Source organism: Acinonyx jubatus, chromosome C1, assembly GCF_027475565.1.
Source record: "Acinonyx jubatus isolate Ajub_Pintada_27869175 chromosome C1, VMU_Ajub_asm_v1.0, whole genome shotgun sequence".
NCBI classification, from domain to species: Eukaryota; Metazoa; Chordata; class Mammalia; order Carnivora; family Felidae; genus Acinonyx; species Acinonyx jubatus.
The window spans coordinates 162,416,879-162,437,866 of NC_069381.1; the positions used below are offsets into that span (position 1 = coordinate 162,416,879).

At 39.3% G+C, this 20,988-nt stretch overlaps 1 long non-coding RNA gene across 1 annotated transcript in view; it reads right to left on the reverse strand.

Annotated features, from left to right (window-relative positions):
• Positions 1-424: 424 nt before the first annotated feature.
• LOC113598169 (uncharacterized) overlaps positions 425-20,988 on the reverse strand; it is a 92,809-nt gene continuing 72,245 nt past the window's right edge. The window contains exon 9 of the long non-coding RNA XR_008295457.1: positions 425-20,712. This is a non-coding gene — a long non-coding RNA (uncharacterized LOC113598169). The remainder of the gene's footprint in view (positions 20,713-20,988) is intronic.

The window sequence follows — 20,988 nt, forward strand, 5'->3', positions numbered from 1 at the left end:
TTCTTGGCCTTTGCTGCTTGGCATTTGATTCTCCTGAAATACAAATAATAATAATTAAATTAGCATTTTAAATTCTGTACTCCAGTTGATCTTCAAAGACCCTGCTTTGCATCTGAGTTCAGTCTTCTGCTTTTACAGACATCTTTTCCTGAAGTTTAAGAATTAATACTGGCACAATGTGGCAAATAGGAAAGAAAGGATATCCTTAACAATTAAACTTCCAACTGGAAATCAATACAATGGCATGAAGCACACATGAATAAAAATGTGATCGAAAAATATCCCTTTTCTTTCTAAAAGTCATAAAGCAAGATTAATGGTCAATTTAAAACCAAAATCAACCCCAGATGAAATATCTTCTCCTAAAATCACCATCACATGTCAACTGAGCACGTCTCTTCACCCTGTTATTTTTCATTGTTGGCATCCTCCGGGTTTCCAGCCAGAAGCAGGAAACACTAAATGTCTTCCAGGAAGCCTGCACTGGTGAGATTTGCCCCAGGTTTGGCAGCACCAAGGAGTGAACAGAATCATCACATCACCTTGTTTATCACATGGTGGTTTATTGCTGACCAAAGCGTGACACCGGGCTCTCTTTCACCAAGGGAACCCTGAAACCACACCGGCAACCTTGGCCTCCAGGAAGAATCACCAAGTCAGAGCACCTTGGCCACAAAGCAGATGCCTAGAAATGGGTGTTTTTCCACTCCCACATAGAAGGATCTAGCCTAAATGCCACATAGGAACTATCTGTTAACTCTATCCAGAGCAGAAAAGGCATCAAGACAGGAGCTGCATGCTATCAACAACAGCCAAATTATGGAAACAGCCCATGTTCGTCAACTGATGAATGGATAAAGAAGATGTGGTTTATATATACAATGGAATACTACTTGGCAATGAGAAAGAATGAAATCTTGCCATTTGCAACAATGTGGATGGAACTGGAGGGTATTACGCTAAGTGAAATAAGTCAGTCAGAGAAAGACAGATATCATATGTTTTCACTCATGTAGAATTTGAGAAATTTAACAGAAGACCATAGGAGAAGGGAAGGGGAAAAAATAGTTACAAACAGAGAGGGAGGCAAACCATAAGAGACTCTTAAATACAGAGAACAAACTGAGGGTTGATTGGAGGGGGAGGAGAGGGGAAAATGGGTGATGGGCATTGAGGAGAGCACCTGTTGGGATGAGCACTGGGTGTTGTATGAAAGCAATGGATTATGGGAATCTACTCCCGAAACCAAGAGCACACTGTACACACTGCATGCTAGCTAACTTCACAATAAATTATATTTTTTTTAAAAAAAGAGAGAATATTGGCAAAGAACAGATACTGTGACTTAATAGCATTTGTCCATCTCTTACTCTATGGTTCTTTGAAATTTCCAACTGAAATTGTAAGGGATTGGAATAAATGAATACACAAAACAGTGAGTTTGCTGCTTTACTGATTTACTTTCAGCTATTCTTCAATTAAGACCACCTTCTTGATTGTATGTTTTCATTTGCCCAAAATAGATATTTTAATTAAAAAGACTTGATGCGAAACTGTGAGTCACCTAGTAAAAATAAATCAGTAAAATTAACAAGGTTTTACCTAGTATAAGAAATATGAGCAGAGTAGATATAAATAGGTATTTTGTTTGTTTGTTGTAATATTTTAGCCATTGCACCAGTAGAAATATTCCAGTGTATCTCTGCCCATTATTTAGTATAGGTATCATTAAATCAAAAGGAAGGTAAGAGTGAGAGAAATAAAATTAGTGATTCCAATAATAGGTCTGTTGCCAGATATGCTTTCTCAGCCCAATTAAGACAAATCAAGAGTTCAATTTTTATCTCCTCTCTTAATTAAGGAATTGGGAATACATGTAAGACAGGGTGAAGTGTTCTTTTTTTCATTTTGTCCCTTCTTTCCTGGTCTTCTTCATCCTCTCCTTGAAAGGAAGTTGCCTTTGAAAGGAGCCAAGAAAAAGAGACTTTGAGAATACATTGGTACATCAAAGTTAGGCCCCAAGAGAAGAAGATCAGCATTAGCAGGGGGGAAAGTTTGTCTTGTAGATGTGACACCCTGAAGACTTTGAAAGATAGGAGGACAGGACCTCAAAAACACTGATATAAACCCTCCAAGATGAACTCAGCACCCAGGCAGGAAAAGACAGAGGGTTAGAAATAGGTCAATGGGATTTTGAGAAGAAGTGAAAGAGGATCCATAAAAAGGAGACGCATCCTCTTCTAAGATGGAGCTAGATGGACTGACAGGATGAGGAGAAAAATGTTTCTTGACAATTCTTAAACTCTTTGTGTGAGAAGATCAGTGGAAAGGAGGATTCTCTTTCAGATGATATCCATGTATGGCCCACCACAGATAGGATAGATATAAAAATGGTTCTTTGATTCAACAAATATTTATTGCATATCTACTATGTGCCAGACACTGTTCAAGGTACTGGGATATAACTGCAAACAAAATGGGTTGGGGGGGGGGGAGTCCTTGCCCTTGGGGAGCTTGAAGTCCAATGGAAGAAACAGAGGGACAAACTAAATAAATAAAATATAGGGACGCCTGGGTGGCTCGGTCAGTTAAGTGTTTGACTTTGGTTCAGGCATGATCTCATGGTTCATGTCAGCTGTGCTGATAGCTCAGAGCCTGGAGCCTGCTTCGGATTCTGTGTCTTCCTCTCTCCCTGCCCCTCCCCTGCTTGCACTCTGTCTCTCTCTCAAAAGTAAATAAACATTTTTTTAAATTTAAATAAATAAAATATAAAAATATATAGTACATATGAGATAAAGATAAAGACCCTGAATAACCAAAGCAGCCTTGAGAAAGAAGAAAGCTTCAGGCATCATGCTCCCTTATTTCAAATCCTATTACAGAGCTATAATAATTAAAACATTATGATATTGGCATAACAGACACTTAGATCAATGGAGCAGTATAGAGAGCCCAGAAATAAACTCATGCATACATGGTCAATTAATTTACAACAAAGGAGCCAAGAATACACAATGGGGAAATACAGTCTCTTCAATAAATGGTGTTGAGAAAACTGGACGGCCATAGACAAAAGAATGAAACCAATTACTATCTTATAACATATGCACGAAAGAGTTAACTCAAAATGGATTAAAGACTTGAATGTAAGACCTGAAACCATAAACTCCCAGAAAAAAACATAGGCAGAAGCTCCTTGACATAGGTCTTGAAGATGATTTTTTTAATCTGACACCAAAAGTCGAAGCAACAAAAGCAAGAGTAAATAGTGAGACTACATCAAACAAAAAAGCTTCTGCACAGCAAAAGAAACCACCAACAAAATAAAAAGGCAACCTATTAAATGGGAGAAATTATCTCCAAGTCATATATCTGGTAAGGGGTTAATATCCAAAATATCTAAAGAACTCATACATCTCAATAGCAAAAAACAAACAATGCAATTTAAAAATGAGCAAAAGAGGGGTGCCTGGGTGGTTCAGTCGGTTAAGCATACGATTTCAGATCAGGTCATGATCTCGTGGTTTGTGAGCTTGAGCCCTGCATCGTGCTCTGTGATGACAGCTCAGAGCCTAGAGCCTGCTTGGGATTCTGTGTTTCCCTCTCTCTCTCCTTCTCCCCTGCATGTGCTCTCTCTCTCTGTCTTTCAAAAATAAATATATGTTAAAAAAAAATTTTTTTAATGAGCATAAGATCTGATTAGACATTTTTCCAAAGGAGACATACAGAAGGCCAACAGACACATGAAAAGATGCTCAACATCGTCAGTCATCAGGGAAATGCAAATCAAAACCATAATAAGATGTCACCTCACACCAGTTAGAATCAAAAAGACAAGCGATAACAAGTGTTGGCAAGAATGTGGAAAAAAGGGAACCTTTGTGTACTGTTGGTGAGAATGTAAATTGGCATAGTCACAATGGTAAACAGTATGGAAGTTCCTCAAAATATTAAAAATACAACTACCATGTGATCCAGCAATTCCACTTCTGGGCATTTATCTGGAGAAAATGAAAACACTAACTTGAAAAGATATACACAGCCCCATGTTCACTGCAGCATTATTTACAATAGCCAAGATATGTAACAACCTAAGTGGCCATCAAAGGATGAATGGATAAGGAAAATTTAATGTGTATCTATCTATAGACATATATGTCTATCTACACACATGTATGTATATATAGTATATATGTATATATGTGTGCATATATACATATGGGTATATATGTTATGTGTGTGTGTATATATATGCACACACAATGAAGTATTATTCAGCCATTAAAAAAGAATGAAATCTTGCCATTTGTGACAACATGCATGGATCTCAAGGGCATTATGCTAAGTTAAATAAGTCAGACAAAGACCAATACTGTATGATCTCCACTAGATGTGGAATATAAAAAAAATAAAAATAAATAAACTCAGAAAAAACAAATTGGTGGTTGTCAGAGATGGGAGGTAAGAGAAATCAGTGAAGGAGATCAAAAGGTTAAAATATTTTTTTATTTTTAATTAAATATATGTTTATGTACAAATACACATAATGAGATATATTTATTAATATTTATATATTGATATATAAATATCTATATCATTAAATAAGGATGAAAGTGTCGAGGAGAGAAAGAAAGCCACGTGGGATACAGAAGCTAGGGAAATTACACATATTGAGTGACTTCAGTAGACTACTAGCACTTAGGCAAGAGGAAGAAAGTTAATGGAGTTATGAGAGTATATTTCTCCTTGAATAAGTGGAAAGATAAATGAACAAATAAACAAACAAATAAAGGAACACTGCCCTGGAACTTATTCCCCAAAGCTTCACATCAGGAGCTGCTGGGGCGGTTTCTTTTCTTTTGCACAAATGACCAAAGTTCAGTTGTGTTCCACGCCTTTGCCTCAGCCATCTGTTCAGTTCATCCTTCCCCTGCTAACTCCCCACAGAAACCCACCCCTACTACTGTCCCCAGGCTAGGTGTTATTTCCTCCCTGAAGCTTTTCCCAGTAAGAATAATGCCTCACACTCACCTCTCACAAGGGCTTCCCACACATGAAGCTCCAGAATGCTTCTGAGAGGCGGGCATCATCATCACCATGCTACGTGGGAGGAAACGAAGGCACAGAGAACATGGGTGACTTGTCCAAGGCTGAACACCTAGAACTGGGACTGACACACAGGTATCTGGAACCCAAGCTGTAGGCTTGAAAGAGCGAGGAGCCGTGAGAAGAGCACAGGTTCATCAAATCTTTATGTCTCCCCCACTTGACTGGAGCAAGTTGCTCCACTAGTCCAAGCCTTAGTTTTCTCACTTACAAAATAGGATAAGGAGACAAAAAGAACAGTTTGGTCATGGGTGTGGACTGTGAAGACTAGTCCCAATGTCTGGAACCTAGGAGACACTCAACTGTTAGTTACCTCCTGCCTTCTATTCCCTCCTCCCCACCCTGCGACGATGGCTGTAACTATCTCCCAGCTCACATGGACCTTCTCTCCTCCACACTTAGACAGAAATCATGACCTCTACCATACAACCTGGTCCCTTATTCAAATAGTAATTGGGATTCTTTATGCCACAAGGCACCAAAGCCCAGGTCAAAAGCAGTTAATAATGAAAGGGCATTTATTAATGCTAATAACTGAAAAGAGCAGAGATAGGCAGCCAGATAGGATTTTGTCAGCAGGACTCTGGCTCCACCCCCTGTGATTTTCCTCTGGCTTTGCATGGGTCCGTGCACAGGCCTCCTTCTCAGGCCGGCCCCCATCATGACAGCAAAATTTACCCCAGCAGTTCCAGCTTTCATATCTTCATGTTGCCCTGGCCATGAAGAGAAGATCTGAGCTGTACCATCTTAGAAAATGTCCTTGAGTCCCAGCTCAGGTCGCAGGCCTGCCCCTGAGCCAACCACTGTGGTGGCCAGGGAGATGGACCAAGCCCACAGTTTTAGCTTGGCTGTGTGCTCGACCCCAGCCCTGATCCAGACATAGACTCACCACCCAGAAACCGGTTGGATCATCAGTGGAAACCAGGGTTGTGAGACCAAAAAGTATTTTAATAGATATAATGTTAGTCTTCTATTGGACCCAGTTCCATGTCCTGACACTGACGTGAGCAACGCTGAGAGCAAATAGCCCTGCCAGTCCATAGGACCCAGCTCTTTAGAGGGTTTCTGTGGCCCAAACCTTAGGTCCAGGTCTCACTTGGGCTATTTTCTTGAAGTATTGCACCTCTATCCCATAGCTAAAATTGCTGTGCTCACAGGAGTCCCGAATACATAAAATTGCATGGGATTGGATTCTGCCCTTAAATTGATTTTATATCCTTTGAAAGCTTTATGGTGTATCATGTGTATGCGTGTGTGTGTGTGTGCGTGTGCGTAAAACTGTTGATCAGGTCACTGAGGGACAGTTTTGTAAAGAGTCACCCATCTGGCTTTTCATAGGAATAAAATTCACATTATGACAATGACTTTCAACAAAGGTTAAGCATGCAAACTTTGGTTTAAAAAAACAATTTGTCCATAACTCAACTGCTTTTATCTTTAAGCCTTTGAAGTGGAAGGTTACAAAAAAAAATCAAATATTTCATTCTTGACATCTTCAGGGAAGGTGTGTGTAAATAGGAAACACACATAAAACCCCTGAACATAAAGAAACAACAAATGATTTGCATAATTACAACTGCAGAAATGTATATAGGAGATAAAACAGATTAAGGATATTGCCCTTGGAAGCTACTTCCCATCAATAAGGCCTGGATAGATTTATATTTCTCGTTTTTCCCTGATCCACAGGTTAAATTTGCCATCTTCTGATTCCTTGTCACATTTCACATATCAGGCAAACACCTCTGGGGTGCCTCTGGGGAATTCACAACCTTCAGAGAGTTGTTGATAGTGATCACTTTCTTCTGAAGTCTTTGTTGATCCAAGAATACATATTTTGTTGTGTAAGTCTTCATAAATCAGTCTTTCCGCCCGTTTATCATCCTTGTGGCTTTTCTCTGAACACTCTCCAGTGTGTCTCCAACTTGCTAATAATGAGGTTCCCAGATCACAGTGCACCATTCCAAGCTCATTCTCTCATTGTGCAGAGACTGACTTTGCCTCCTTGCTTCCTGACCCACTGTTTCCACTTACAAAGTTCTTATGCTGCCAGATCATATATGAAGCCATGATTCATGCACCCTCCATTACAATGCCTGGGGGAGCCCAAGCACTTCCCTAAATAGGTCAATGCCTGACATGTAATAAGTGCTCAGAAAGGGTCCTTGAGTAAGTGAACAAATGGACGCATGGGCTCCCCAGTTGTGTCTTCACTGTATCAAAACCTTTATTGTAAAAAGAGCAATGGAATGTGTGTGTTTGTGGCAAAAGTGGGAGATAAGAGAGCAGAAGAAATACACAAGAAATCCTTTGCTATTTGGCCTTTGTTACTCAAACATTTCTACTAATTTGATTGGATTGAGATCTAGTTCCAGTCTCATTTAGCAAAAGGCAAACTGAAGTTCAGAAAACTAAGGCATGTCATCACAATGGCTGAACAGTTGAATTGCAGTTGGGAACATACCTGGAATCAGAATTCTAGTGCCTGGTGTAGCCTCCCAGACCAAAGCAGTTTTAAACTACTATTGGTAAAATCTTTGCAGGACCGACTTCTTTAGCTAAAACAATGGAGTCATGGGTTTCTAACTGGTTTTGTTGAAAGAAGTCTTGCCCTTTCTATCCCCAATAATAGGATCCAAGAGAATGGAAAAGTGGCAGACAAGAGCTAACCTGGTTTCTTGCTTTCTCCAACCTGATGGCTCTAGTGGCAGTGCGGGTGACAAGAGTAGTAGAAGTAGCTGCTACCATGACTGAGTACCTGCTGTATACCACACAGTCCTCTTGACCCTTCACAGATATGTTATTTCATGTAAACCTTTAAACAGCCAATTAAAATAGGCATCATTAGATCAATGTTACTGTAAGGAAACTGAGTCTCACAAGGTTTAAGTGCTTCAGGATCTCACAGCAGAGCTAGTGTGCCAATTCAGCTCTGTGAGACTACTCCACATTGTTCTGCCCTAGAATACATCCTTTCCTTGGTTTCAATACAGCACCATCCCTGATAATCCCCCTACTTTCTGCTTCCTACAAACTTTTCATCCAGGACCCTCAGTCAAAACTGAGAAATGCAGGCAGGGCAGGTGGGTGGGAGTGTGATGGGGGCGGGGGGAACTGTTTCTTTTAGTTTCACTCAGAAAAGTTTAGAGTTTTCAGAGACCTTTTCTCTAGGAAATTAAGGTAAACAACAAACCATCAAGCATGTCACTTACTAATAGGACTAGCCAAGTGTAAGGACAAATACAAAGGCATTAAAATGTACTGGTGTAGTGCCTGCCTGGTCACAGATAGCCATGGTAGCCCAGAGCCACTTCCCATCTTCTCCAACCCATCTCTCCACCTTGTTCAGTTTCTTCCATTTTGTACATATATTCGTGGCCTCTTGTTGGAACTGATCATAGCGGGTCAATACAGCAGCACATAGTACTGTGATGAACACTGCAGTGAAATGCATAGAAAAACAAATACCCCAAATCACTCTTCTTTCTAAAACTAATCCAAAAAAAAGCAAGACCAGATAATCTTTTCTATTGGTTAATTCATTTCCCCAAATTATCTATACCACACTCTGTCATTATGTTGCAACTCCAAATCAACAAATACTTGGATTGAAAAATTTTAAAGAAGTCAGACTTCAAGCTGTATTACAAAGCTGTAATCATCAAGACAGTATGGTACTGGCACAAAAACAGACACTCAAATCAATGGAACAGAATAGAGAGCCCAGAAATGGACACACAAATGTATGGACAACTAATCTTTGACAAAGCAGGAAAGAATACCCAATGGAATAAAGACAGTCTCTTCAGCAAGTGGTACTGGGAAAACTGGACAGCAACATGCAGAAAAATGAACCTGGACCACTTTTGTACACCATACACAAAAATAAACTCAAAATGGATGAAAGACCTAACTGTAAAACAGGAAGCCATCAAAAAAACCCTTGCAGAGAAAGCAGGCAAAAACCTCTTTGACATTAGCTGCAGCAACTTCTTACTCAACACGTATCTGGAGGCAAGGGAAACAAAAGCAAGAATGAACTACTGGGACCTCATCAAAATAAAAACTTCTGCACAGCGAAGGAAACAATCAGCAAAACTAAAAGGCAAACGACAGAATGAGAGAAGATATTTGCAAACAACATATCAGATAAAGAGCTAGTATCCAAAATCTATAAAGAACTTATCAAACTCAACGCCCAAAAAACAAATCATCCAGTGAAGAAATGGGCAAAAGACATGAACAGACACTTCTCCAAAGAAGACATCCAGATGGCCATCCAACACATGAAAAAATGCTCAACATCACTCATCATCAGGGAAATATAAATCAAAACCACTATGAGATACCACCTGACAGCTGTCAGAATGGCTAACATTAACAACTCAGGAAGCAACAGATGTTGGCAAGGATGCAGAGAAAGGGGAACCCTTTTGCACCGTTGGTGGGAATGCAAACTGGGGCAGCCAGCTTGCATTCCCTCCAAACAGTATGGAGGGTCCTCAAAAAATTAAAAATAGAACTACCTTACAACCCAGCAATTGCACTACTAGGTGTTTATCTAAAGGATACAAAAATGCTGATTCGAAGGGGCACATGCACCCCAATGTTTATAGCAGCACTATCAACAATAGCCAAAGTATGGAAAGAGCCCAAATGTCCATCAATGGATGAATGGGTAAAGAAGATGTGGTATATATACAATGGAGTATTACTCGGCAATCAAAAAGAATGAAATCTTGCATTTGCAACTATGTGGGTGGAACTAGAGGGTATTATGCTAAGCAAAATTAGTCAGAGAAAGACAAATATCATATGACTTGACTCACATGAGGAATTTAAGATACAAACCAGATGAACATAAGGGAAGGGAAGCAAAAATAATATAAAAACAGGGATGGGGACAAAACATAAGAGACTCTTAAATATGAAGAACAAACAGAGGGTTCAGAGGGTTTACTGGAGGGGTTGTGGGAGAGGGGGTGGGCTAAATGGGTAGGGGCATTAAGGAATCTACTTCTGAAATCATTGTTGCCCTATATGCTAACTAACTTGGACGGAAATTTAAAAAAATTTAAATTAAAAAAATAAAATAAATTTAATGTAATTATCAATATGGTATATGTGCAAATTATTAAGAAAGTAAATTCTGAGTTCTCATCACAAGGAAAAATCCATTTTTTTCTTTTTCTTTTTTTATATCTTGCTAATGTAATCATTACACAACATATGTAAGTCAAGTCATTATGCTATACATGCTAAACTTTTACAGTGCTGTATATCAATTATATCTCAGTAAAACTCAAGAAAATAAATGAAAAAATTAAAAAAAAATTTTTTAAGTAAATTCTTCAGAGAAGTCCACATGCCATGCAAGAGACAATGTAATTTCATAGAAATAGCACTGGAGAAGAAGTGAGATATGGTAGATATGTGGCTTCTAGTTTGTTTGCAGGAACTATAAAATAATCATTTTTGAAAGTCCCCTGGGATATATAAAGCATTCTACAGTACTCATGAAATGCTGGTTGAATTTGTTTAACCGACCTTGGATAGACCTCTCCATATTTCCAAGCTTTAGTTTCTACATTTATAAAACAGAAACTAATAATAGCTTCCTTGTATCACATGACTATCATGGGCTCCCAACAGGATAATATATATGAAAGCATTTTTTAAACAACAAAGCATCACACAAAACTAAGCTATGAAGAAAGGGGAATGAACTATGATGGTTCTGCCAATAACGTGGGCATTGCGCCAAATAGCAAGTTGGAAAGTTAACAGTACTTTTTGCTATTCATCCAGATGTTAGGCACATTCTAACTATAAAAAACTGAAGCGATCACTGGCAAACATTCAGGAGGTCAGAGGACTGCTAGAAGGAGCAACGTGAGTGTTCTCTGGACCTCCTGGGCCCCAATGTGGGCAGGAAAAATTCCGCGTAGAGCTATTTCTCCTCTAAGAGAAACCGCAACTCTCTTGCATCTCTAAAGGGAAAATGGTGCAGATTCTAAATATTTTTGCTCTGGGGCCAAGCTGAATGAATGTACACAAGAGCTAAGTCTTTGTTTTTTCCCTGGGGAATAAGCCCTTTAGATCTCGCACTTTAACCCCACTTCTACAGCAATCAAACCAAGCCAGAAATTTGCACTTGCAAATAGTTTTGAAAGATCTGACTAAGCCATTTTAGATGTTTTTGCAGTCTCCATGTGCCTTTCCCTCCCACAGAGCACAATTAAAAAGGCACCTTTAAAAGGCTATTAAAAAACATTGATTGGCTTAACTGTGCTAATGTCATGGCTTTAAAATAAAATTCTACTAAGTCCTTAAAATATTGCAGACAAGTACTTTACAACAAAAACTCAGGACAACCATCCTGAGGCTTCTGTTACTCACAGATACTTACCTAATTACTTTAGTTCAGTTCATCTTTCTTGTCATCCTTCGTCTTTGAATTTTTTAATCTTCTGATAGTTCTCATGAAATCACTGCCTTTATGCACACTAGGAGCCGGCACTTGGCAGCCACACTTCCTCAAGTCATCATAGCGAATTAGAAAGAACAAATCAGACACCTGTGTGCTTTCACTTTGTTGCCGTTGATACTTAAGAAGGGGATGGTGTGGTCTCCTTACATTTGATTGCTAACACCACAGAGTACCCTTCCCGGAGTTGTCTCAAGATTTATTGTAGATCCTGATCGGCCCATGTGATCTCATCCCTGTTTATATAATGAATCACCCTCGTCCCAGGAGAAACTCAGAAACATAACACTAACGTACAGAATTCTTCTCTCTGCTTATATATTTCAATCCTTGCTGTTTTCATGCTCCAGGCCAGCAGACTTCCTCTCATATCCATAATGTCTGAGCCCATCTCGAGAAAGGATTCCTCAGGTATAGGTCTCATTTAAGGGTATAGTGAACACGACATCACAGTTTGCATTGATCTACACCAGGTAGTGGCTCAGTGTCCTGATAACATTCTTACATACCCCGCCTGGCCATAGAAGGCAGTTGAAGAAGAGCAAATGGTTCCCCACACATGAAGGTATTTGTAAACTATTCTTTGTTTGAGAAATGTTGGGTGTCTGCTGCTGCTGCTACTGATGATGATGACGACGACGACGATGATGATGATTAATCGAATTTTGTTGTTACTAAAGTAGGATTTGCTCAGGAACCAGGTGGACTCCAACCAGACCCTGCGGAAACCTGAAAGCACAAGAAGCTATCTTGTGAGCTATGTGTCTGACTTACGTGCAAACTGCTATGAGGCAGCTTTATGAGTTATGAGTACCGATTCAGCTAAGAGATGCAACAATGAATGAGTTATCATGGTTAGCAATTTCTCCACCGTTCGAAGTCTGGGATTCACAGTCTTGGGTAAGAAACCTCCAGGACATGCCTTCCCCTGAAGCAAATTTCAAGGTTAACGAAGGCCCTCACCATCCCCCATCCAGATGATCTGTCCTTCCATCTCTGCCTCATTAATTTCCCCATTTCCCCCAAGTGCTGACATACCTCCACACCATCTCGGGCCCAACTCTGTCAGTCAGTTTGTGGAATATGTATAAGTATCATTCAGTTTACTCTATCCTCAATTCTCCCCCCTCCTGAGATAACTCCCTGTTGTTTATTAGGCCCACAGGTAGACTAATTAAATATTCCTTCTCTCTACAGGACAGGGGGAAAAACACATTTGCTGCTATTCTACAGATAATAATTTTTTTTCCAATTTTTCTAAACGTCGAATGGACCAATGTGGGAAGAAAAGAGTGCGGGACAGGCCAAGCAGCTTGTTAAGTCAAGATGCAAGATTTAGAGAATAAGACCTTCTGCCCAGACATCTCTCCTCTTTTCCACTCAACTCCACAGAACTGTGACGGCTAAAGGAGAAAGAGAAAGCTCCAAGCTGGCCAGCTCATTGTCAGAGCTCTCCAAGACTGCCTAGGACTCTGCAAACTCATCCCACTATGCACTGAGTACCCCTGCTTGACTACCCTTGGATCTTTCCTCCTCCAATCACTCCTGCTCATCCTTCAAGACCAAGCAGTGGGGTCATCTGCAAGAATGTCAGCTGCTATAGCACCATCCACACTTCCTAGGAACATTTAGGAATTCAGTTTGTAATACCTGGTTCATATCCTTACTCATATTCATTCATGGATCACTAGTTTGTTAGCAGGGACTATAAAATAGCCATTTTTGAAAGCCCCACCTGGAATAAAGTACTCATGAAGTACTGGTAGAATTTATTGAATCAAACTTAGGTAGACCTCCACATGTTTCCAAGCTGAGATCTCATATATGCCAATATTTGGTGCCTTTCAAACAAATATTCTTAAATATTGGTTTGTCATTTATTCATTGGGGTCAAGAAAAACTATCTTCATAAAAACAATAATCTTTATGTTCCAAAAAAAGGAAAGTGCTTGGAATGCAACATAATATTTAGACTTATTTGAGTCAGTCAGAGAAGGACAGATATCATGTGTTTTCACTCATATGTGGATCTTGAGAAACTTAACAGAAGACCATGGGGGAAGGGAAGAGGAAATAAATAATTACAAACAGAGAGGGAGGGAGGCAAACCACAAGAGACTCTTAAATACAGAGAACAAACTGAGGGTGGATGGGGGAGTGGGGGAGGGGGGAGAGGGGAAAATGGGTGATACACATTGAGGAGGGCACTTGCTGGGATGAGCACTGGGTGTTTTATGTAAGCCAATTTGACAATAAATTATATTAAAATATATAGACTTATCTGGAATTGTCTTTCATTGTACTTTCTTATTATCATGTGTAACTGGATAGTATCGGTGTGTTAGTTTTCTGTTGCTGCCATAACAACTTACCACAAAGTCAGTGGCTTAAACAACATTATTTATTATCTTATAGTTCTATAGTTCAGATATCCAACACAAATCCCACAGGGTTAACATCAAGGTATTGGCAGGACTATATTCCTTTCTAGGGAGCTCTTAGGGAAAATGCGTTTCCTTGCCTTTTCTGGCATCTAGAAGCTGCTTACCTTCCTTGGCTCATGGTCCCCTTCCTCCATCTTCAAAGCCAGCAATGGTGGGCCAAGACTTTCTCACATTGCTACTTCTGGTTTTCTACAGCAGGGAAAGTATCTCTGATTTTAAGGACTCATGTGATTAGACTGGGCCTAATAATCCAGGACATTCTCCCCATCTCAAGGTACTTAACTTTAATCACATCAGTAAAGTCTCTTTTTCCATGTAAGGTAACATATTCACAGGTTTCATAGATTACAGTAAGGGCATCTTTGGAACCATTACTCTGTCTACCACAATTAGTTTCTTCCCCCCACAGCCCCTCACTTGGGGTAGATAAAACCGACATGGATAAAAGTATCAAGAAGCCATGATAGGATTGAGAGATATTTTAGTGAGCTGCCTCCTCACTGTCCTCCTGCCCCAGCCTTGATCCATCCCTCATGCTGTTGCCAGATGACTCTTCCAAAGTGCAGCTCCAGTGTTGCTTATTTCCTGTTTAAAATCCTCCAGTGACCTATATTACTTTCCAAAGTAAGTATAAAATATTCTCTGAAATGTAAGGATGATGATAAGACAGGGATCAAGGTACTTCTTATGAATTATCATATGTAATCTTTACAATATCCCATAAAGGTTGCTACTTTTAATGCCCCCAGTTTATAGAAGAGCTTCCAGAAGACAAAATAAGTGTGGAGAGGTTGACTAAATTTCTCCACCCACAACACATACCTTATACTTTACTCAGATGTCAATAAACTTGGCCCATAGGTCAAATCTGGCCTGCTGGCTGTTTCTGTACAACATGCAAGCTCACAATTGTTTTTACAGATGAATGTTTATTATCTATTTGATGACAGGGAACACTAACTTTGGACCCCAATTAAATGAGATGTTATCCTCCCCAAAAGAGAAATTTCATTCTTTTCATTAGTAGGCCTGTATTACAAAAAAAAAAAAAAATGTATTCAGATATTATTATCATCATTATTAGCAGCAGTAGCAACAGCATTGGTGTTTGTATTTCATCAATAAAAAAAAAAAAAAAAACCTGTGGAGGGGCATGAGGGTGGCTCAGTAGGTTAAGCATGCAACTCTTGATTTCAGCTCAGGTCATGATCTCATGGTTCATGAGTTTGAGCCTCACATTGGCTCTGCACCGACAGTGTGGAGCCAGCTTGGAATTCTCTCTCCCTCTCTCTCTCTCTCTCTCTCTGCCCCTACCCCACTCGTGCTCTCTCATTCTCTCTGTCTCCAAATAAATAAACTTAAATTTTGTTTAATTAAAAAATTTTTTTAATCTGGAAATTTGCTTTGTTATTATATAAGCACCAATATAATGCCCTCAGTTCTGCCTCTTGGTCTGCAAATCCTAAAATATTTACTATCTGACTCTTCACAGAGTTTGCCAACTCCTACTCTAGCCAATTGTTTCTCAAATATGAGTAAAATATGGACCCTTTTTTTAAATTCCAGTATACCGAACATACAGTGTTAATTAGTTTCAGGTGTACAATATCACTATATTGTACTATATTCAACAATTCCATACATCCATCACCCAGTGCTCATCATGATAAGTGCACTCTTAATGAACATGGGCCCCATTTAATATACTCTTTCAGGTGCCCAATGTTGAATTAAATCATTTCATTACAATGTTATCAAATGTGAACAAAAACTTAGTAAGAAATAAAAATAAAAAACCTCCTTATGCTCATAGATTTTACTTTTTTAAATTAAGTTTTTTAATGTTTTGTGTGTGTGTGTGAGAGAGAGAGTGTATGAGTGGGAGAGGTGCAGAGAGAGAGAGAGAGAGAGAGAGAGAGAGAGACAGAGGATCTGAAGCAGGTTCTGCACTGACAGCTGCAAGCCCAATACAGGGCTCAAACTCACAAACCATGAGATCATGACCTGAGCTGAAGTTGGATGCTCAACCCACTGAGCAACCCAGGCACCCCATTCTCTTAGCTTTTAAACCACTACAAACCAAAAATTATTTATGAATTAAATACAAATAATCTTACAAAACCAATAAAATTCAAATAACATCAATTTTGTGTGTTCAATCATGATGTTCTAATTAAACTCACACCACCATGAATATGGTATACACTGCTCAGTGCAGATTATATATAAGGTGGCCACATCTCTGGTCAAATACATGCTTATGTTCATTATTTTAGGGCTATTATTGCAATTAAACTAAAGTTATATTAATGCATAAAGAGAACTCACAGCTGCCCTAACAACACTTTCATGGCCTCTTAGAAGTTCACAGACCCCTAACTGAGAAACATTTCACTAACCAACATGAACTGTTTGATGTCCCCCCAAACATGCTACATGCAGCAATTTTTGCCTCTGTTCATACTATTCCCTTTTCATGGCTCCAACCACCTACAAGGCTCCCAAATCCCTATTCCCATTTCCAAAGTGATTATTCTCAAGTCAGAGAATATGGCAGACACTGGAGACACCAAACAACTCCGGACAACTTCTAGAAAACTGTGCCCTCCAGGAAAGCTGTTGTATAATGGCAAACATATCCAATCAGAGCCCACTTCTTAGGCAGGATAAATGTCAGATGATTGAGAAGGAAGGAGGTTCCCAAGACTAGGGAAAGTCCTGCTGAACTCCGGTGACATTACCACTGGGATACGAAGCAACTGTATAAGTGCCCAGAGGGTTCCTGGAGCTGCTCAGCACTCCCACATAGCCTTATGATTAATTTCACCCATGATGTTTGCTGATGTGCATCTCTTCTTTAGACCTTTAAGAGCCAAACTAATGCCAAGGTTCTTGGCCTGTTAGCCTCTTTCTAAAAAATTCTTCAGGATATTTTCATGCCCTATTCCTTTTTTTCCCCAGCCCCCATACATCATTTAAAGAGATTGTTAATGGCAAGAGACAATGGTTACCGAGAACAACGAAGCCTGGGAAAATGGAACAGGGCTCTCACAGGAACTTACTGCATAAACTTAGTCATTCATTGGGCATATATTTTTGCCTATCTTCCCATCAAGAATATAATTGTCATAAAGAGCAATTTTGCTAAAGGATGTATATATATAGCATTACTCTTTCTCTACAGATTTGGAATTGGCTTGAGCCAAAGTAACAAGGCAGTATAAACTTAAATGAGATTCATAATTGGACGAGCAACTAATCCTCCCTGTAGCAGTACCTATCAAATGTTACTTTGTGCAGAAGAGAGATATAAGTTGTAAAACAGAATTATCAAGGGAAAATAATCAACTGCCCCAGAATAAAGGTAAGTTAAAAAGGCAAGAAAGTGACATTTTTATGTCTTTGGTATTAACATAGAATAGATTCTCTCATTTAATAGTATTTTTGAGTACCCAATAAATATTCTATGATGAATTACAGGAAACACAAAACTTGGTTCTACAACTTAAGAAGCTAAGAAAAATAGATGTAAAAAAGAAACAATATCTTTTGGCCTCTGTGCCAGGTGCTTTTACAGATACTATATTATTTCTCAAGAGTTGGATATACATAATATTAACCACTTTTTATCAGAAGAGACAGAGGCTTGGGGAAAGGTAAAGTGAGTTGCCCAAGGTCCTGCGTCTTGTCAGAACCATAATGCAAAATTGGGTCTCTCATACAGATCCAAAACTCTCACACGTGCATTAAGATACATTCTTCACTAGCGGCCCCTGGGCAGCTCAGTGGGGGTCATGATCTCACAGTTCTTGAGTTCAAGCCCTGCCTCGAGCTCTGTGCTAACAGCTCAGAGCCTAGAGCCTGCTTCGGATTCTGTCTCCCTCTCTCTCTGGTGCTCTCCCTCTCCCTCTCGTTCTCTCTCTAACATAAATAAACATTAAAAAAACCTTTTTAAAAGATACATTCTCCACTAAGAAATATGACAACCATGGAAATAATTACAAAATTTTAAAGTTTCATAATAGGACACATACACGATGCTATGGATATTGAAAGGAGTAGAGAATAGAATGTTTCTCTAAGTTCCATGGATATTAACAGGCAATAGCAGTATTTTTGCTATTATCAAAAAATCAGAAGATAACAAATATTGGCAAGGATGTAGAAAAATGAACCCTATGCGCTGTTGGTGGGAACGTAAATTGGGGCAGCCATTGTGGAAAACAGTATGGAGTTTCCTCAAAAGATTAAAAATAGAAATGCCATATCATCCTATAACCCTACTATGAGGTTTTTACCCAAAGAAAACAAAAATGCTAATTTGAAAAGATAAGTGTTAGCATTATTTGCTATAACCAAGATATGAAAGCAACCTAAGTGTCCACGGATAAATGAAGGGATAAAGAAGATGTGATATATATGCATAGTGGAGTATTACTACTTAGCCATAAAAAAGAAATGAAGTCTTGTCATTTGTAACAACATGGGTGGACCTAGAGGGTATTATGTCAATTAAAGTAAGTCAGAAAGAAGAAGACAACTACCATATGATTCCACTTATACGTGGATTCTAAAAAACAACTAAACAAACAAACAAACAAACAAACAGGGATAGATTCATACATACAGAGAACAAACTGGTGGTTGCCAGAGGGCAGGAGGATGGTAGGATAGGCAAAATAGGTGAAGGGGATCAAGGGGTACACACTTCCAGTTACAAATAAATACGTCACAAAAATGAAAAGTACAGCATGGAGAATATAATCAATAATATTGTAATAACACTGTATGGTGACAATGGCAACTATACTTATCGTGGTGAGTATTTTGTAATTACATAATTGTGAAATCACTATATTGCACGCCTGAAACCGATATAATAACATGTATCAACCACACTTCAATAAAAAATGCAAAAAAATAAAAGAAATACTTCTAATTAAGTACTTAGTAAGTAAGCTAAGTACGTAAGATCTGCAATAAAATACATATTTAAAAGAAAATCACAAGATGCTATCATGAACATAAAGGTTAAAATACAAAAATACTCACATTGTGTGTTCTCAGCTCCCTCTCAACCCACCCAGTTAAGAGTTCACTCTTTGTAAACCACTCAATGGTGAATATTTATTTGTATTTTCTTTTAACATTTACATTCAATTTAAAGGCACTTATGTTCAAAGTCACTGGATCTTTGTGGTCTCTATTTTCAGTTCTCCTTTTTATATTTTTTTAAGTTTATTTATTTATTTTGAGAGAGAGAGAGAGAGAGAGAGAGAGAAAATGAGCAGGGGAGGGGTAGAGAGAGAGAGGGAGAGACAGAGAATCCCAAGCAGACTCCACTCTGTCAGCACAGAGCCCTATGTGGGGCTTGAACCCAAGAACCGTGAGATCATGACCTTAGCCGAAATCAAGAGTCGGATGGTTAACCGACTGAGCCACCCAGGCACTCTGAGTTCTCCTTTTTAAAACTAAACCTTTTTGTCCCTGAATGATCACATCCCAGCATCTCCAGAGCCCGCTCTCCAGCCGATCTTGGACATGCCAGTCTGGCATGACATACCAGCTATCCACGGCCTACTGTAGAAAAAGAGCCCTTAACAAGGTTTTCTATTTCAAGCAAGAGACTTCTGGATTCCGAGCTCAATATAGAGTTTCCACCACTGAGACAGCATTAATTAGTTTATCACCTATGACCTGAGAGATGGTGACATTATATGGATATAATTTATCACAGCAGAAAGCTGAGGGCATTTCATTTGAAACCAGACCATGTTCTCCATGTGTAAGGCTGAGAACGGTTTGCCTTCCCATCCTATCCACTCTTATCACACAACCAGAAACAACATCCACCTATCAAGATGAATGCATGCCTCTCCGCACCTGTCTGGTGGTTGTGCACGAACAGGAAACTGCATAGACAAATGACTCTGCCCATCCCACCTCCCGGGGAGACATCAAAACCTTTTCACTGGTCTTGATCTCGGTCATGTGAAGTATTTGATCTCATTTTCTGGAGGGGAATGATAAGCTCTAAGAATGGAATAAAATCGGCCGCAGGTCACAAATTGATGCTGAACACTAAGCAGCAATGACAACACACATCATTGGGAGGTAATGGGGTAGAAGCAAGGAAATGTTGACACTCGCCAACTAAGACCATGAACTAACGGCAGGACACTGGGTTACTGCAAATTTGGTACACATTGCTATCTAAAGATATTATTTTATAGCAAGAATACCTGAGCAAGGAATAGAGCTACAGAACCCCTAACCACTTTTTCATCTCAACACAGGAGATAAGGGTTACCTAATCTTCTATTTTCACATAATGAGCATACCATGAATGTTTGTTAAGTGAATGACTGATGCTACTGGGGAGCAGTTCCACTGAGGCAGGTATCCCTCATTCTCCCACGTGTGTATCACCTCCTAGGTTCCAAAAGCACTTGCAGATGCATTATTCTATGTCTTCCCAATAATCTTGCAGTATGGTGTGAAATTATGATTCAGAAAGGTAAAATGACTCACCCAAGATCACACAGAGGCTTACCTGGAACATAGGTCCTCTAGTCCAGAGACCATAAATTTTCTCCTTGAAGAAGCCTGAAGATGAGAAGCCTTTTTTTTCTTCTCTTTATCCAGCCCCTCTCATTTCTGTGGGATTAATGGCCACTGGGAACAATCCAGATGGTTAGTAATAATAACTACCATTTAAAGAGTTTAGTAAGTGTTACCTTTGTGCTTCAGATTCCTCATCTTCAAGGTGGGATATTAACAGTACCTGGTTTTGAGGATTAAATGAAATAATGCATTTAGATAAGTGGCTGTCACATAGCTAGTATTAGTGATACCCCCTGCCTTCCTTCTAATCTTGCACCCAAAGCCAGCCTGCCCCCGAGAGATGTTTCCCTGGCTCCCTCTTCATGCAATACAAATGCAGTGTCTTCA